Source organism: Marmota marmota, unplaced genomic scaffold (genome assembly GCF_001458135.2).
Source record: "Marmota marmota marmota unplaced genomic scaffold, marMar, whole genome shotgun sequence".
Lineage (NCBI taxonomy): Eukaryota > Metazoa > Chordata > Mammalia > Rodentia > Sciuridae > Marmota > Marmota marmota.
Window position 1 is genome coordinate 39,051,167 of NW_025999900.1, and position 13,850 is coordinate 39,065,016.

The 13,850-nt window shown below is 36.2% G+C and overlaps 1 protein-coding gene across 13 annotated transcripts in view; it reads left to right on the plus strand.

Moving 5' to 3' along the window:
* Sipa1l1 (signal induced proliferation associated 1 like 1) overlaps positions 1 to 13,850 on the plus strand; it is a 358,428-nt gene that overhangs the window by 173,237 nt on the left and 171,341 nt on the right. For all 13 annotated transcript variants that reach the window (XM_048798907.1, XM_048798909.1, XM_048798908.1 and 10 more), the window contains one exon: positions 6,424 to 6,486. The gene's annotated coding sequence lies outside the window, so the exon portion shown is untranslated. The remainder of the gene's footprint in view (positions 1 to 6,423; positions 6,487 to 13,850) is intronic.

Here is a 13,850-nt window from a genome sequence, read left to right on the forward strand (position 1 = left end):
TTTGGTTATCATCTTTTATGCTTCTTTCTTTGTTGTGGTGCTGGGGATGGAACCCAGGGCCTCAGGTATGTTAAGCAGCACTTCACCACTGAGCCAGATCCCCAGCCCTTGCCATCCTTTATGTGGCACCATTTTTTTTCCCCCACCATTATTCTTGCCTTTCAAGTTTTCCATCTGTGATCATTTTCCTGCTGCATAAAGGTCATCCCCTTTATAATTTAGTGTGTGTGAGTTGATGGTAAGCTCTAGGTTTTGTTTGCCTGGAAATGTTAATTGTTTTCAAAGAAATTGGCTCTAACTATAGAATGCAGAGTTGGTACTTATCTCTTTTAGTTCATTGAAAGTAATAATGCTCCTCCTTCCAGCTTCCATTGTTGCAGTTGAGAAATCAGCCATCACTTTAATTGGTTTTCATTTGTAGGTGATTCTCTGTTACTTTTTTTATTTTGGTGCTAGGGATTGAACCCAGGGCCTCACATATGACAGGCAAGGGTTCTACTCCTCTATTGCTTAAAAGATTGCTTTTTATTTGGTAGCCAGCAGTTTCATGCTTACATCTTTTGGTGGTGATTTTTCCCTTGCCTAGTTATTTGTGGGCCTTCCTGAATTCAAGAATTGATGTCATCTGTACCAGCGAGTCTCTCCATTATCTTCTCATACTTGCTTTAGGTGAATGTTAGCCCTGTTGCTCAGACCCTTCAACTCTTTTTATTATTACATTTCCCCATCTGTTTGGGAAGCATCCTGGATACTTTTTTTTTTTTTTTTTTTAAATCCAGCTGTCTTCCTTTTCATTTGTCCACTCTGCTTCTGTATCCAATCTGTAACTTATATACTTTATTTTTGAAACTTGCTTTATTTTCAGTTTCTAAATTTGTCTAGTTCTTTTTTAGTTCTTTTAATTTACAGTCCTCTATTCATATTTTCAAAGTTCATTTATACACATTTGAAAATGTATCTCTTTTTAGATGTAAAACTTTATCAGTTTTAATATTTGGCATAGAGGAAAAAAAGGCCAGAGATCAGGTTTTGAATTAAGAAGATCATGACTCAGTCTGTCTGTCTGTCTCTTTCTCTTTTCAACTTTCCATTTTGAAGTAATATCAGGATTAAAAACAATTTACTTACCTTTACTAAATATTAATTTTAGTAAAATTACCAAGATCAGAAAATTAATGTTGATACAATATTGTTAACTAATTTCCACACTGCATTTGTGTTTTGTCAAATGTTCCATCATGTTTTTTTTTTTTTGGTCTAGACTATGGTCTGATCTAGAATCAAACATAGTAATATCTTATATTCTCCTTTAATAAGTGTTATTTGTCAATTAACGATCTATATCCACCATTTTTTTTTCACACTTAACAATTGAAATTTTCTTACAAGAAAGAACTTGGTCTTTTCTTTAAATTTTTTTGTGTATTTATTTATTTGTTTTTATCAGTATGTGCTATTTTATCCTAACAGTTATGATCTCAATATGATTTGCAATTTTATTTTTTAAATTGTCCCAGATTTGGCCCCTTCAGTTAACTAGGGTCCACTGTACTTTTGATGAGTCCCCATCTTTTTGGAGAATTTCCCTACTTTTTGGCACCATGTGATGTTCTGTACTCATTTGGTATGTTCATCTGGTTTGCACCCAGACAATTTCCTAAGTCTCTGTCACCCCCTTGCCTTTGCTCATTCTCTCTTCTGCCTAAGTAATCCAGGTCTGCATGTTTTTTATTTGAGTGCTAAATGTGCTTATTGCTTCCAGGGTGTCTCATGTTTTCTTGGCTCTTCAGAAGACAGATCTAGGAAATGTGTGCATACATATTTTCATCTGTCTTTGTCCCTCTGTCTTAACATATTTAAAAACCACCAGTCACGGTGATAACTGATTCAAGTCTAACACCACAGAGTTCTTTACAGTCTTCCTTCATTCTTTGTTTTGTCCCTGTCCTTGGTGTTTATAGTCAAGACATGTTTCCAAAGTGATCAGTTGTTTTCTTCTGAATTTCATCTTCATTGGTTATGTTATATGTTCCATTTTGGGATCCTCCCACATACTCATATACCTTAATTATTTCTCCTTCCTCCTTTTTCCTCCCCTCCCTTTCCTTTCTTTCATGGTCTCATTATGTTGCTCAGTATGGTCTCTCAACTCCCTGGTTCATCTGATCCACTTGCCTTAGCCTCTCAAGTACTGGGGCTAAAGGCACATACCATGGTGCCTAGCAGTTATCTCCCCACTCATCCCATTGAACATTACCATGGTTCTAAATATTAAAACTATTAAAAAAAAAGATATATTTGGAGTCATGCCATGCCTGGGCTATCTCTTGTATTCCATTCTCATTCCTGTAGTATCCTATGGCTCCATAATGTTTGCCAGCTAAAATTCAAACTTTAGTATGATTGGCAAGTTCCTCCATCTCAGTTGTAGCTTGTCCTTGTGCACCATATTCTGGCTGCCTCTGCTGTTTTGTTATTCCTGACATGGCTAACTCAGTCACCCTCTTGCATTTGCACATTCTCTCTTCTGCCTGGAGTGGTGTGTATCTGTTCTCCCTTTATATTGCCCATCTGTAATCATTCAAAACCCATTTCCATTCTGCTCTATGTGGGAAGACTCATCCTATTCCCGGTTACATTTCATTCCTCCCACATTTAATAATTCTCTACTGTGAATTCACAGCTCCCATAGCACTTGTGCATGTTTTGTAATTTTTATGACATCTAATTTATGGATACAGAGGCTCATCAGCTTCTCTATTCCGTGAGCCCCTATAAGACTATCTTTGTATTTCCAACTTAGAGTCCAGTTTCTTGCATATGTCAATTATGCAGTATAGTGAACTGAAAAAGTTTTAAATTCTTGTCACGTATTTTCTTCTTTACTCCTCTTTTCTTTTCACTCATGATAAAAGCCCATTGTGATAAAAAGTAAATCCTTTTAATGTGATGCCTGTGGTCTTCTTGTCCCTGGCTTTTGCATAGTCTCTGCCTCTCCTAATGTATTTGCCTACCACTGTGGCAACTTAATGACTTCCTGTGACCCCTGAAAGTTATAATATCTGATTTAAATTTAAACATGGTAAAATTCAATTTATAGATATAGAAGTTGTTGAAAGCATGCAGACCTGGAATATCAAGACAATATTATCTGTCAGGGTTGCTTCTTTACTTGAAAAGCTAAAACTTTATGCCAATTTAATGCTACATTGGGAGAAAGTGTTGCACTGGAAATAAATCCCTTCCACAGTCTTTTAAGAACCTTAGTAAGCTTTGAGATTGTCGTTATTTTTTCTGAATGGCAAGTTGACTGACCTTCTAATTGTGTTTCTAAGCTGCTTATGCTACTTTCTATTCTGTATAGATTATTCAGCAGATTATGTTAAAATGCAGGACCTTATTCCTACAGATCTCTTCATCCACCCATCTGTTCCTTTTCGTTCTCCCTTGATATTGTACCACCTGCTGCCACTCCTGTGTTTATTTTCTACAGTCCTACATGTAACTTGGAAAGAGGAGTTAGGTTGCAGTGCAGATATCACTCTGTGTCCTGTGGGGGAGGGTGTTCAGGATCCTGCTGTGAACACAAGACTTGCTGTGGCATCAGTGTTTGATGTGGAGGGACAGTGAGCTATGAGAAAGCATCCACTCCATAATGTGGCCCACATTCCTGAATTCTTTATGAAAATTATTCAGATTTTTTAAATTTAAAAGAAAGACAAATGAATTATAAATGAACATTTAGATGAATTTTCCCAAATTGAAGGTAACTATGAAAACTACCACTGAAATCCAGAGTCCAGTATTAATAGCCTGCTAGAAATCCCCCTTCTTCCTTCTCTTGGTCTGTATCTCTTTCCTCACACTACAAAGGTAGCTACTACTTAACATGGTTTTACCTATTTTTGAACTTTATGAAATGGAATCATATGGTATGGTCTCTTGTGTCTGGCTTCTTTGTTTCAACATGATGTTGATGAGACATAAAGTTCACTAGTAGTATATTGTTATGGTTCATTTACTTTCTTTGCCAGATAGCAGGCAACATGACAGCCTGTGAACTGTCAGTTTTTATAAATAAAGTTTTATTGGAACAGCCATACTATCTTATGGCTGCCTTTGTACTTCAAAGGTAGTCTCGGAAGATACCACAAAGAGCAGAGATCTTATGGCCCACAAAGCCTAAAATATTTGCTCTCTAGCTCTTTATGGAAGAAGTTTGCTTATTCCTGTTAGTGTACTATTGCATCACATGAATATTCCAGTTTGTTACCAGTGTTTGGTTTTTTTACTACTATTTCTTTGAAAATTATTGTAAGTGCCTTATGGACCTGGGTATGTGCATTCCTAAGAGGCATTTACCCAGGATCACAGGGTATGCTTCTATGGTACTTTATTAGTACACTTTATTTGTCAAACAGTTTTCCAATTTATTCTCCCATTAGTAGTGCATGAGAATTGAATGATTCTACATCCTTGGACTTGATGATGTCAGATTTTTAAGTTTAGATATTTTGGTGAATATGTAATTTTATCTCATTGTAGTCTTTTTGGTACCAGGGATTAAACTTGGATACTTATTAAGCACTGAGCCACATCCCCAGCCGTTTTTATTTTTGAGACAGGGTCTCGCCAAGTTGCTTACGGCCTATGTTGCTGAGGCTAGCTTTGAACTTGTGATCCTTCTGCCTCAGCCTCCTCAGCCACTGGGATTAATAGGCAAGTGCCACCATGCCTGGCTCATTGTAGTTTTAATTTGTATTTTGATGGTGATACATGAGGTTGACTACATTTTCATGTTTATTACCTCTTTTGATATCCTGTTTTTGTTGCCTATCCTTATTTTTATTATTCTGTGGGAGTTCTTACTATATTATAAATGAGCTCTTTGTATATATACATTCTAAATATTTTCTCTTAAGCTTATAGCTTTCCTCTTTTGTGGCTGTTCAAACTTTAAAATATTTTTTAATGAAATATAGGTAATGCAATAACATGGTCAAATCTCTCACGTACCAAGGGAGGTACAGTTATATAAGTATTTATAGGTAAACGGACAGTTATCCTCAGCCTTGTCAAGATACAACCATCACCAGGAAACACTACTTTCTTGAAGATTAGTTGAATTTTTGTGTTTGGGCCTGGGAATGTGGCTCAGTGAGTGCTTGCCTAACATTTACAAGACTCTGGGTTTGATGCCCAGTGCATATGTATGGGCACCACCACCACTACCATCATCATCTTTTGTTTTTCAGTTACTTTTAATTGAGAATGTAGTTTGCTTTTTTTTTTTTTTTTAATTTACTTTTTATTAAGAGTTGAGGGTCTCAATATATTACTTATACTGACCTTGAACTTCTGGGCTCAAGTGATCCTCCTGCCTCAGACTGCTGAGTGGAGAGCCACTGTGCTGGATCCTGCTGTACTGTTATTTGTCCTGGGGTCTAGACAAGGGCAAAGTTCTCATATTTCACTTGTGAATATTAAAAGCAATGCCAGGGTCTCAAGAGACTTCCCTTGTATGGGTGGTTGTTTAGCATTCCATGGTATGCTGAATATTCAAAGATTTTATGAAGTAAGATATCAGTGTCAAATACTTGAATCAAATATGTGCATTTTTAAATGCTGAGAACTATTTCCTTAGATCCTTGAGTTCAGAGATTTAGAAATTGAAGCTGATTTATCTAGCTTTAAGTTGCATTAGGTTGAAAAGGTTAATTGCATATTGTAGAAGGAAGATTGTGATTTTTAAAAATTTCCTTGTGTTTTTTAAATTTTTTTAAAGTTGTTGATGGACCTTTATTTTATTCATTTATTTATAAATGGTACTGAGAATTGAACCCAGTGTCTCACACATTGAGGCAAGTGCTCTACCACTGAGCCACAATCCCAGCCATTTCCTTGTGTTTTATTTGAGGGTTTTAAAAATTTTTAATAACTACATGAAACTGACTATGGTGGCATATGTCCATATTCCCAGATGTTGGGGAAGCTAAGGCGGGAGGATCTTGATTTTAAGGCCAACCTGTACAACTTAGTGAGATCCTGTCTCAAAAATAAATAAATAAACAAATGCTATGTGATATTTGAGGTTTACTTAATAATCTGCTTTTTTCCTTCTTTGATTTTTAGTTTTGTAGATAACCTTCCAGGCAATATCACTTGATTAATATAGATTTTGTTTTGTTTTTTGACAGTCACATCTATAATTGATGCTGGTGATCTTGACTTCATAATATTTAGAGATACTCTAATACTGCAGACATTGTCTCTCATGTCTAATTTAACTGCAGCTACATCTTTCAGAAAGGCTAGTTGGTCTCATGCAGAATAGAGTTAAAGCTTTTTGTCAAAGTTATGCAACCAGTATATCTTAGTGAAATATCTCATGTTCCTTAAAACTCTTTCCTTTCTTTTTTCCAGGTTATACATTATTGGTGTGGATGCAGTTGTCTTAAGTTTCTGTAGCCATGACACGTGAATACAGTAAGTATACTTGGGTACTTACAAAGTGTTCACTCTGTGTTTTAAATTTCTTCCTCTTACACTTTCTTCTTCCCTCCCAGGGCCTCACACATGCTAGGCAAATGTACTACCACGGAGCTTTACCCCCAGTCCCTGTGTTAAGTTTCTGAGTGGAGAAGTCGAAATAAAGAAACAATATTTTTTTAAAAATCAACTTTAAAAAAAAATCTACTTTTCTCAAAGAAATCAATTAATTTGGTCATTTGTTATTTTTTTTTAATATTTATTTTTTAGTTGTAGTTGGACACAATACCTTTATTTTATTTGTTTATTTTTACGTAGTGCTGAGGATTGAATGCATGTACTAGGCAAGCATTCTACTGCTGAGCCACAACTCCAGCCCTGGTCATTTGTTTTTTTGAGTTTTTAGTTTTATATGCAAATATATAACAAGAGTGTTTTATTTTATGTTCTGGCACACATATTATTGCTCAGGCTATTCCTATAAGTGCCAAATAATTAAACAAATAAGCAAATACTATATGATGTTTGAGATGCACATGAGGATTATGTCTATATCATGCATCCTGTCATTCTCTGTGATGGGTTAAAGAACTGGGTTAAAGAACGACTGCAGTTCAAGGGTGGACCCTGATAAGGGGCAGCTTTGACTCATTAACTCTGGTTACATCAGCTGATCTTGGGTGTTACCTGGTGGGGGTTGGTTTCCTGAATGGTCCTGTGATACTATTCTAGCCAGTGGGATCTCAGGGCAAGTTTGCCTGCAACTTCTGGCAAAGTTCTTCTCATATTTATGGTAGATCTACAGGAAGATACTGCCTCTTTCTTCTGGATGTTGTGTGCTGTTGCAAGGTCTGGCATGGCTTTAACCTTCTGGCCTCCAGCCTGAGCAAGAAGCCACACACAGGGTGGAGGACAGGGTCCAGAATCAATGGGAAGCCTGCGCTTTCTCAGGATGTCCAAGTTTTTGAGCCAATATATTTCCTTTTTGTTTAAGCCAGTTTGAGTTGAGAGCCAAAACATCCGAAGTGATTCACTTAATCTCCATTTTATTTTTAGTAATCCATTAGTTTCTCCCTAGGGAATGTGGGAGTAATTGCAAAGTGAGGCAAAATAATACCATTAAATTAAACTGGCACAGCGTGTTGGTGTTGACTGGCATCTTCTTCATGCTTAACAGTTAGCAGGTAGTGATTTAGTGTTCAGAGACATGAGAATAAAATACATCATTTTTAGGTTCTCTCTTGTTTCTCCTCAGAAGGTCTTGTGTCTTCTCAGTTCTCTGGGCTACGAATACTGAGAAAGGTCTTGGACCACAAACATAAAACCATCACCTCAGAAACTGCATGTTTGGCACACTGCAGATCTAGTCTCTGTGTTTTCTTAGAACAATCTATACTCACTTCTAATTCCTAATTTACTTTTGTTCTTCAAAAATTAATAGGAATATCTCAAACATAAAACTTATATAAGGAACAACATAACAAATATCCATATATACCTTCCTCCCAACACACTAGAGAAATTGAAAGTTTGCCAATTCTGCTGAAGGATTGAAAACTTAGGTGGTCTGCCTTAACAATAGTTCCCTTTCTCTCCCCACTAGGAGCCACTTTCCTGGTTTTAGTCTTTATTATTCTCATGCATTCTTGTGCTTATATTACATGTATTTTTGATTTTTGATGCTTTTTAGTATCAGGTATAAGTAGATGCTATGTGCATATGTTGTTTAAGATCAAAGGGAGTTTAGAGTAAATTCAGGGTCACTGAAAGAGGCTCTACGTTTCTTAGACAAAGATCTGTTATTAAGTATCCCAGTGATCTATATAAAATGTTTTAGATTTCAAATGTTTGATGAATTTGAATCAATATGCTGACAGCTTTTCATCTTACTTGCTGGTACTTTCTGGGCTGCTTAGTCTGGTACTCATTTCATTTTCAGCACCCACTTCTGCATTCTGTGTAGGTTTGGAATGTACGGGATACTTTTAGACCAACCTGTCATCAATGAGCTTTTCAGAGTGTTGATTGCTGTTGCCTTTAAATAGCTTTGTTTATCCTGTGTACAGAATGCATATTTTTGGTAAATTTAATGATGAATCCATTTAATACATCTTTTTTTTGTATTATGACATTCAGCTACCAGGACTGTAGAACTTAGTTCTGTGCTAAATTTGCCAGTTCGTTTTTCTGTTACTTGTATTGGTGGCAGTGGTTACATTGGAAACACCACTCCTGTGAACTGACTGAAGTTGAACCTTGAAACTGTGCCTGGTCCTGGGAGCCTTCTCAGAAGTCTTTGCTGTACCCTTATTTCCTCTGTGACCCAATATTGAATCTTAGAGATTATGTTGTGTCATTCTTGTCTGAAATGTATCTAAAGGCATTTAACTTCTGCATTCAAAACACTCATTCTTTTACTGTTGGAGGATTTATATTACCCTTTGTTCTTGTTTGGAATGTTGCCCACAGGAAACTAAACGGTCAGTTCCTTCAGAAATTGTTAATTCTTTCAACTTGAAAGCATAGTTACTGATAAAGTGTTAAGAAAGAGTTAAGGCAATTGAGAGTATTTCCAATTTCTCCATGGTATTGTTTTTTTTGTTGTTGTTGTTTAAATGTTTAACATTTGAGAGAAAATAAAAAAAAAAAATCTCAAGATTTTTTTCTTCTTAATTCATATATATCAGATTTTGGGTTATGTGCCTTTTCTCCTGCATGTTGTTGTTGTTGTTAAAATAATGGGTTCTTTTAAAATTTTTATTTAAATGTAACTGTCTGTAGCTTTTTTTTTCCCATATTGTGGATGCAGAATCTTAAATTAAAATGTTGTCCATATTAGATTTTTAGCTCCCAAATGGAAACACCCAATCTGTGAGACCCCGGTGAAAGGACTACTAAATCTCTAGCATTGGGTGGCAATGTGCTGTGTGCAAAATAGACATCAAGTCAGATAGAGGCAAGACACTTAAGTTACAATCTTTTAGTGTGCCTTATGTCCATTTTCTTATTTAAAAAACTTCAAAGTTGGGCTGGGGTTGTGGCTCAGTGGTAGAGCACTTGCATAGCACTCTTGAGGCACTGGGTTTGATCCCCAGTACTACATAAAACTAAATAAACAAAGCTATTGTGTCCATCTACAACTAAGAATATTTTTAAAACTTACAGTTTTTAAGGGAAAAAAGCCTATTGAACATTTTCTTAGAAAAATCAGTTCAGTTCATTGCTCTTACTCTATTTTGTTTCCTGTACCATGGTGTCTTCCTTTTTTTTTTTTAACCTCACAATGAAGCACTGCCTTTGTAGGGATGACCTCTTGGACTGAGTGCGCTTCTAGACAGTGACTCAGATCTGTAATTAGGTCCTACTCTCCTCCCCCTTGTTGATTTGAAAGCATTGACCATAGACCATTTAGTCTGGGAAAGCAATACATGAATCATCTGAATTGGCACAAATTATCTGGAATGCTTTCTGCCTTTTATTCTGTCATTGAGAGAATTGGAAAAGGAGACTTATTCTTTTGAGCTTAAAGTAGTATAGAAGGTAAACATACACTGGTGAAAGTAGATTTCTTCCCCAGATAGAATAAAAAGCAGTAAAATATTTGATGTTTATAAGCTGCTCTGATTTCCCAGGTCTTTTAGATGATTCCTGCATGTTTTATACTCTTTCCTCCATGAGGAGTGGGAACGTTGCCTATCTCCCAGCTCCTGTCTAGTGCCCTCTATACCTGTCTGAAGCCAGATATGGGGCTGCCTTGCCACCTGGAGCTGGTCTGACCCTCCTCCCACAACTGAGGCAGCACTTGTGTGTGTCTGTTTTGCTTCCTTTTGACATTACATTCATTAGTGTCTCTCATATTTCTTATTTTTTTCCTTTGCTTTCTCAAAATGATGGGTCCACATACTTATCAAGACCTATTAGTGAAGTGAATGAAAGTCATTTTTGTGTGTGTTCACTAATAAATTGAAAGTGTTTTATTTATATATTTTAGAAGGTCAAGAATTTTATTTGTTTCAAATTTTTCTGTAGCAAATCTTTGAAATGATCATATCCATTCTAAGGTTGAAGGTATTGATAAGTCACTCAGGGATTGGGATAAAGTAAAGGCTTTTTCTAGATAGTAGGGAGAGTAAGCCTTTTAATTAGTTCTTTTCTTCGGATGTATTAAAGGTTTTCCCCAATACTTATTATCTCTTACTGTGTCTACTCTGAAGAGAAAAGGATAAGCAGATTTATCTATTCAGTTGATAAAAAACAAATGAATTTCCAACATGTAATCAGAGTTGACTTTTTAGTATGTGGATAAATCTTCATTTTCATGTAGGAATATATGTGGGTGGGCATCTCAGAGGAATGCATCTTTTGGCAGGGAGCAGAAATGAGCCATAGCTGGCTGTGTAATTTTGTGTTTTGTGGGCATAACTGCTGTCCTGTGATGTGGGAGTATGTGCAATACCCTGAGTTAAGTTGTCTTTGTTAGTCCAGAGCATTGCTGTTTGTTAGACTTTGTTCCACTTGTTCTGGACTCTGTGAAAATAAGATATTCAAATTATGAAATTATTGTTAGCATCTGCTAAGTTAAAAGACTTTGCATTGAGTTTCTAATAAACTGGCAAAATAATTTTTTTCTCAGTGAATATGCTTGATAAGATTCCTTATTAGTTAGGTAGGTAAGATCTTTTGCCAAGGGTGTGGTAGCTCACCCCTGTAATCCCAGCAACTCCTGAAGCTGAGGCAGGAACATTGCTAGTTTGATGACAACCTGGGCAAATTATTGAGATCCTGACTCAAAATAAAAAATAAAAAGAACTGGGGATGTAGTTCAGTGGTAGAGCACCCCTGAGCTCCATCCCCAGTACTGGAAAAACAAAACAACTTTTCTCTAATAGAAATCATAAGACCTTTATATTAGGGATTTAGGCTGCATAAGAGCTTATTCACTAAAAACTGTGACTCTTTTTGTCATATGAACTTGTATAGTGCCCAGTTAACCTTTCACTCAACTCTTCCATTGCAATTAGGAGCCACAGGGCCACATGTCACTACCAAAACCAAACCACCTAAACTTGCTACCGTGAGTTTGCATGTTGGGTTAATAATTGGGTCATTGGCCAACATACAACAGAAACACGTGAAATGTTTGCCTGTAGTGGGGATTTAACTTCACTGCATAGTGTCTAGGTTACTTGGGTAAATTATTTCTGCATGGCAGTGGATATCTCTTGTTAATGGGTATGGTGACTGCAAGACTTCAGTCAAGAATTCCAAAATTTTTGATGGGTAGAAAAATATCTAAGGGAGTTTAATGTTTGATCAAATCTTATTCCTGCCAGTAACAGATGCCTTCTCAATTTTCTGAATGAATGCTAATCCCTGATTAAAGCTTCCTATTCTCATTTTTAAGAATTTCCTTCCCAGACCAATTAAATAGAATTACTTTGGTCTCTGGAGTTTGGTGTCCTCTCTGTAATATGGAAAGCCCCCTACTAAACAGTGTGAGCAGATAGACCATCTGTCTCTATTTTGTCTGAATATTTGGCCTCATTCCTAAAATTTGATGATATTCCCATTACATTATGACTACTCTGTGGTCTCATTTTAAAGATGGAGAAACCAGTGTCTGTCCATCTATTCTGCATATGTATAGAGTCTGTTGGCTGTAAAGATTCAGACCATGGCTCAGCATTCGTTGTTGTTATAATTTGATTCTTTAATTGTACTTTGATGAGCATTTGGAATAACATCTATTCAGTTATATTTATTCAAAGCATTGAGGAAATTTCAGTTAACACTCTTATTTCAGCAAATTTTAAGATTAATTTTTACAAAAATGATGCATGCTTGTAAAAAATGTAGGAAATGCAGATACAACACAGTGAAAATGAAAAACATGTATAATTTTTCCATCAGAAATAGCCATTATTAACTCTGGCTAATGCATGCTCATAGAACACAAAGCATATCATTAAAAGGTATGTGTAGGGGGCACACCAATTATTAATAAAGGGCTGGCTGGAGGCAATGGCAGCTAGAGACTCTTAAATAACTGTATAAGGAATGTTTTAATCTTAGTATCTTCAGAACTGCAAGCATGTTCTTCCTACTGGCTGTAACATTTGTATCATAGGATAAAGTGTCTTCCAAATAAGAAATTGGGCTCTGCATTATGCTAGCTAACTTTTGTTGTCATTGATATTTTTAGGGAAAGATATTCTATTGCAGGGTACATTTCTCTGTGTAAATGTGAAGTTTGTTTTTGTTTTTCTAAGTGAAGACATCACACAAAATAAGCAACCATGTAAAAAGAGGAGAATAACATAGTTTTTTAAAAAAGTCCTCTGCTCCCATGATACATAGCAGAGAAAAGTCAAGTCACCAAAGTCACCTAACTATCAAGGGATAATTGGATGTCATGGTACCCCTTAGATTTTAAAAGTTTTTTCTAATATGGTATATCTATCCCTTGCACCATTCTATCCAATGTGCTACTTCTCCTTGGTGCTTCCTCCTCTTGTCCTGTTAAAGCTTCAGGTAACTTAACAATGCTTCATTGTAAAACTCTTGAATTCTACACTAGCTCATCTATTCCACTAGCATTCTGTCATGCTTCAATTTGTGACAGTTTCTGTTACTGTCTGGTTTTCAAATCATCCCATTGCAAACATTCATGTTAGCAACAGACATCCCCTTGATCGGAAAGTATTTGTCCTTAGTGGTGTTTTGATAGTTTTTGAACATTTGTTTGCTGACCTCCTTCTCTGATACTGAAAATAACTTGGTATGCCACAGCCCTCTTAACTTCCAGTGGGCTTCTTTTAAGTGTCTGAGGCATTCTCCATGAGCAGTGATGCACTTCAACCAGTTGGCCAGTAATGACCCCTGCAGTTTCTGGTCCTGAAGCCATTGTGGTGTAAACAGAGAAAATGATGAGGGCTTTGTCCCTGCCCTCTCTTCCAAGTAAAGAGTGCACAAATTGTTTTAAAGGAAGTCTGCATTTTGTGGTGTCACTCAGATTCAGAGCCATATTCATTTAGATTTTAGCCTGGAATTTTTTGGGAAACTCCACCCTTCGAAGAAAGCAAAGATTTTTAAAAGAATGTGTTTCAGCAGCTGTTAATGTTAGTAAGAACATAGCACTAACTTTGAAGATTCTTTGCTGTTTGCTGGGGTTCACTTTTAAAATTGCTGTCTTTTCCACTGACAGAGTGATTTAAATTGCATCAGGCAAATATTGCTAAGTTTTAAATTATTTTTATAACATTATTGGAAAATGCTTAAATTTTGAGTCACTGGTGTTAATAATGTGTTTAGTTCTAAGCACCAAATGGAGATCTTAGCATTAAATGGTTGAAGAAAGCAAT